We start from the raw sequence: 6,279 nt of genomic DNA, 5'->3' as shown, positions 1-6,279 counted from the left end.
CCCCACGGCCGGGACCCCCCGTGACCAAGACACCCCCACAACTGGGACCCCCACAGCCGGGACCCCCCACAGCTGGACCCCCCATGGACCAGGACCTCCCCAGGGCTGGGATCCCCTGCTGCTGGGACCCCCATGGCCGGGACCCCCATGGCCAGGACCCCCCATGGTGGGGACCCCCCATGACCGGGACCCCCATGGCTGGGACCCCCATGGCCAGGACCCCCCATGGCCAGGACCCCCGTGGCCGGGACCCCTATGGCCAGGACCCCCCATGGCGGGGACCCTCCATGACCAGGACCCCCCACAGCTGGGACCCCCCCTGGCCAGGACCCCCACAGTTGGGACCCCCCCATGACCGGGACCCCCCCAGCTGGGACCCCCCCTGGCCAGGACCCCCACAGCTGGGACCCCCCCGTGACCAGGACCCCCCCATGGCTGGGACTCCCCATGGCTGGGACCCCCCCATGGCTGGGACCCCAGCTGCTGGGACCCCCCACAGCCGGGAACCCCCGTGACCAAGACCCCTCACAGCTGGGACCCCCACAGCCAGGACCCCCCCGCCTGGGCCCCCCCAGCCCCCCCCCCGGGGCGCAGGGCAATAAACGGTGTCGGATTTTTACGGGCGACGAGGTGCCTCTCTCTCCTTGGGGGGGGGCGAGGCTGGGGGGCTCCGACCCCCAAATCCCAGGAATTTGGCTCAAAAGCCCTTAGGGAGCGGGGACCCCCCCGCTGGTCCGTCCCCCCCCCCCCCAGAAGGTTTCTGGTCGTGGCTGGAACGGCGCGAAAAGCCGTGGGGCGGTGGGTCCGGGGGGCTCTGCCCCACAGCTGCCGGGGGTCCCGGCCCCACGGCCCCTCCCCACGGGCAGCGTTGCCCCCCCGGCCCCGAGCAATGGCCGGGGGGGGGGGGGGAGATGGGAACAGGGATGGGACCGTGGGGCTGGGACGGGGATACTGGGATGGGGACTGGGAGAGGGGAGTGGGACTGGGACTGGGACTGGGATGGGGCTGTGGGACTGGGATGGGGACAAGGAGAGGGGAATGGGGACAGGGATGGGACCATGGGGCTGGGACTGGGATACTGGGATGGGGACTGGGAAAGGGGAGTGGGACTGGGATGGGGACAGGGGATGGGAATGGACTGGGATGGGGACAGGGTTGGGGCTGTGGGACTGGGATGGGGACAGGGAGCTGGGAATGGGACTGGGATGGGGACAAGGAGAGGGGAAATGGGGACAGGGAGATGGGAATGGAGCTGGGATGGGGACAAGGAGAGGGGAATGGGGACAGGGATAGGACTGTGGGGCTGGGATGGGGACTGGGAGAGGGGAGTGGGACTGGGATGGGGGACAGGGAGAAGGGAATGGAGCTGGGATGGGACCATGGGACTGGGATGGGGACAGGGATCTGGGAATGGGACTGGGAGAGGGGAGTGGGACTGGGATGGGGATAGGGATGGGGCTGTGGGACTGGGATGGGGACAGGGAGACAGGAATGGGACTGGGATGGGGACAAGGAGAGGGGAATGGGGACAGGGAGATGGGAATGGAGCTGGGAATGTGGACCATGGGACTGGGACGGGGACAGGGAGCTGGGAATGGGGCTGGGATGGGAATGGGACTGGATGGGGACAAGGAGAGGGGAATGGGGACAGGGCATGGGACCGTGGGGCTGGGATGGGGACTGGAGAGGGGAGTGGGACTGGGATGGGGACAGGGAGAGGGGACTGGGACTGGGACGGGGATAGGGATGGGGCTGTGGGACTGGGATGGGGACAGGGGAGACAGGAATGGGACTGGGATGGGGACAAGGAGAGGGGAATGGGGACAGGGAGATGGGAATGGAGCTGGGATGGGGACAAGGAGAGGGGAAATGGGGACAGGGATAGGACTGTGGGGCTGGGATGGGGACTGGGAGAGGGGAGTGGGACTGGGATGGGGACAGGGAGAAGGGAATGGAGGTGGGATGGGACATGGGACTGGGATGGGGACAGGGATCTGGGAATGGGACTGGGAGAGGGGAGTGGGACTGGGATGGGGATAGGGATGGGGCTGTGGGACTGGGATGGGGACAGGGAGACAGGAATGGGACTGGGATGGGGACAAGGAGAGGGGAATGGGGACAGGGAGATGGGAATGGAGCTGGATGGGACCATGGGGACTGGGACGGGGACAGGGAGCTGGGAATGGGGCTGGGATGGGAATGGACTGGGATGGGGACAAGGAGAGGGGAATGGGGACAGGGATGGGACCGTGGGGCTGGGATGGGACTGGGAGAGGGGAGTGGGACTGGGATGGGGACAGGGAGAGGGGACTGGGACTGGGACGGGGATAGGGATGGGGCTGTGGGACTGGGATGGGGACAGGGAGACAGGAATGGGACTGGGATGGGGACAAGGAGAGGGGAATGGGGACAGGGAGATGGGAATGGGAGCTGGGATGGGACCATGGGACTGGGATGGGGACAGGGAGCTGGGAATGGGGCTGGGATGGGAATGGGACTGGGATGGGGACAAGGAGAGGGGAATGGGGACAGGGATGGGACCGTGGGGCTGGGATGGGGACTGGGAGAGGGGAGTGGGACTGGGATGGGGACAGGGAGAGGGGACTGGACTGGGACGGGGATAGGGATGGGGCTGTGGGACTGGGATGGGGACAGGGAGACAGGAATGGGACTGGGATGGGGACAAGGAGAGGGGAAATGGGGACAGGGAGATGGGAATGGAGCTGGGATGGGACCATGGGACTGGGATGGGACAGGGAGCTGGGAATGGGGCTGGGATGGGACAAGGAGAGGGGAATGGGGACAGGGAGATGGGAATGGAGCTGGGATGGGACCATGGGACTGGGATGGGGACAGGAGCTGGGAATGGGGCTGGGATGGGGACAGCGATGGGGCTGTGGGACGGGGACAGGGATGGGGCTGTGGGACTGGGACGGGGACAGGGGGTCGGGGCTGGGCCGGCGACGGGGGCTGCGAGGGGCTGGGCAGGAGCTGGGGAGGCCGGGCCCCACCTGGGGGGCTGGGGGGGGGGGTGGGGGGGGGCTGGGGGCAGCAGCAGGCGGGGACGGGGGGCGAGCGTGCGAGAGCGGCACCGATGGCCCCGGCCGTGGGTCCAAAGGGGCTGGGGGGCAGCCCCCGTGTCCCCGCACAGCCCCCCCCCATTTGGGACCCCGTAGCCCACCTCGGGACCCCCTATGCCCATAGACCCCCCCCCCCCCCAGACCCTGTGTACCCAGATCTGGGACCCCCCCCATATCCCCATCTGCCCATACAGCCCCCTGGGGACCCCGTGGCCCCCCCCGTGGCCCCCATTTATCCCCCTTGGTGACCCCCCATTCACCCCGGTAAGCCCCCTTTGGGACCAGCATGTGCCCCTCTGAGACCCCCTGGGACCCCCCATTGGGACCCCACATACCCCCCACTGGGACCCCACATGCCCCCAGTGACCCCATACACCCCCCACTGGACCCCCCATGCCCCCAGTGACCCCATACACCCCCCCACTGGGACCCCACATGCCCCCAGTGACCCCATACACCCCCGCTGGGACCCCACATACCCCCTGGGACCCCCTATATCCCCCTCAGTGACCGCCATCGAAGCCCTGTGTGCCCTTATAGAGCTCTTTTGACACCCCCCCCCCCACGTGCCCCCTTTGGGACCCCACATACCCCCCGTGAGCCCCTCTACCCCCTTTGGGACCCCATAGACCCCTAGGAGCCAATACAGCCCCCTTTGTGCCCCCATATCCCCCCCCATGAGCCCCTGTAGCCCTTTGGGACCCCCACATACCTCCCATGAGCCCATATACCCGCTTTGGGACCCTGTATCCCCCCACGTGAGTCCCTATACCCCCTTTGGGACCCCATATACCTCTTCAGGTCTCTATATACCCCCCCTCAGCCCTATACTCGCTTTGGGACCCCCATATACCTCCTCTGGGTCTCTATATAGCCCCCTGTGATCTCTTATATCCCCCTTTAAGACCACATACAATCCCTTTGGACCCTATAGAACCCCAGTGAGCCCATATGTCCCCTTTGGGACCCCCTATACCCCTTTCAGGTCTCTATATACCCCCCCCCCGAGCCCCTGTACCCCCTTTGGGACCCCATGTACCCCCTTCTGGTCTCTATATACCCCCCCCCATAAGGCCCTATACCCCTTTGGAACCCCATATACCCCCTTCCGGTCCCTATATACCCCGCCGAGCCCCTATACCCCCTTTGGGACCCCATGTACCCTCTTCTGGTCTCTATATACCCCCCATGAGGCCCTATACCCCCTTTGGGACCCCCCTATACCCCCTTTGGGTCTCTATATACCCCCCCTGAGCCCCTATACCCCCTTTGGGACCCCACATACTCCCTTCAAGTCTCTATATACCCCCCATGAGGCCCTATACCCCCCTTTGGGACCCCATATACCCCCCCCCCCGAGCCCTGTACCACATTTGGGACCCCATATACCCCCTTCGGGTCTCTATAGCCCCCTGTGATCTCTTACATCCCCTTTAGGACCAGTTACAATCCCTTTGGGACCCTATAGAACCCAGTGAGCCCATATGTCCCCTTTGGGACCCCCTATACCCCCTTCAGGTCTCTATATACCCCCCCATGAGGCCCTATACCCCCCTTTGGGACCCCGTATACCCCATTTGGGTCTCTATATAGCCCCCTGTGATCTCTTATATCGCCCTTTAGGAGCACATACAACCCCTTTGGGACCCTATAGAACCCCAGTGAGCCCATATGTCCCCTTTGGGACCCCCTATACCCCTTCGGGTCTCTATATACCCCCCACCTCAGCCCCTATACTCCCTTTGGGACCCCCATATAACCTCCTTTGGGTCTCTATATAGCCCCCTGTGATCTCTTATATCCCCCTTTAGGACCACATACAAACCCCTTTGGGACCCTATAGAACCCCGGTGAGCCCATATGTCCCCTTTGGGACCCCCTATACCCCTTTCGGGTCTCTATATACCCCCCAAAAGCCGATATACCCCCTTCAGGTCTCTATATACCCCCCATGAGGCCCTATACCCCCCCCCCGGGACCCTATATACCCCCGTCGGGTCTCTATATAGCCCCCTGTGATCTCTTATATCCCCCTTTACGACCACACACAACCCCTTTGGGACCCTATAGAACCCCGGTGAGCCCATATGTCCCCTTTGGGGCCCCCTATACCCTTTCGGGTCTCTATATACCCCCCATGAGCCCATATACCCCCTTCTGGTCTCTATATACCCTACCGAGCCCCTGTACCCCCTTTGGGACCCCATGTACCCCCTTCAGGTCTCTATATACCCCCCCATAAGGCCCTATACCCCCCCTTTTGGGACCCATATACCTTTTCAGGTCTCTATATACCCCCCTCAGCCCCTATACTCCCTTTGGGACCCCCATATACCTCCTTTGGGTCTCTATATAGCCCCCTGTGATCTCTTATATCCCCCTTTAGGACCACATACAACCCCTTTGAAGCCCTATAGAACCCCGGTGAGCCCATATGTCCCCTTTGGGACCCCTATACCCCTGTCGGGTCTCTATATACCCCCCAAAAGGCCATATACCCCCTTCTGTATCTATATACCCTACCCCGAGCCCCTGTACCCCCTTTGGGACCCCCTATACCCCCTTTGGGTCCCCCTATACCCCCTTCGGGTCTCTATATACCCCCCTCAGCCCCTATACCCCCTTTGGGACCCCATATACCCCCTTTCGGTCTCTATATACCCCCCCTCAGCCCCTATACCCCCTTTGGGACCCCATATACCCCCTTCAGGTCTCTATATACCCCCAATGAGACCTATACCCCCTTTGGGACCCCATGTACCCCCTTCAGGTCTCTATATAGCCCCCCTCAGCCCCATATACCCCCTTTGGGACCCCATGTACCCACTTCAGGTCTCTATATAGCCCCCCTCAGCCCCATATACCCCCTTTGGGACCCCATATACCCCCTTTGGGTCTCTATATAGCCCCCTGTGATCTCTTATATCCCCTTTAGGACCACATACAACCCCTTTGGGACCCTATAGAACCCCAGTGTGCCCATATGTCCCCTTTGGGACCCCCTATACCCCCTTCGGGTCTCTATATACCCCCCTCAGCCCCTATACCCCCCTTTGGGACCCCATATACCCCCTTCTGGTCTCTATATACCCCCCCATAAGGCCCTATACCCCCTTTGGAACCCCATATACCCCCTTCCGGTCCCTATATACCCCCCCCCGAGCCCCTATACCCCTTTGGGACCCCCTATACCCCCTTA

Source organism: Opisthocomus hoazin, unplaced genomic scaffold (genome assembly GCF_030867145.1).
Source record: "Opisthocomus hoazin isolate bOpiHoa1 unplaced genomic scaffold, bOpiHoa1.hap1 HAP1_SCAFFOLD_42, whole genome shotgun sequence".
NCBI classification, from domain to species: Eukaryota; Metazoa; Chordata; class Aves; order Opisthocomiformes; family Opisthocomidae; genus Opisthocomus; species Opisthocomus hoazin.
This window is presented reverse-complemented; position numbering follows the sequence as displayed.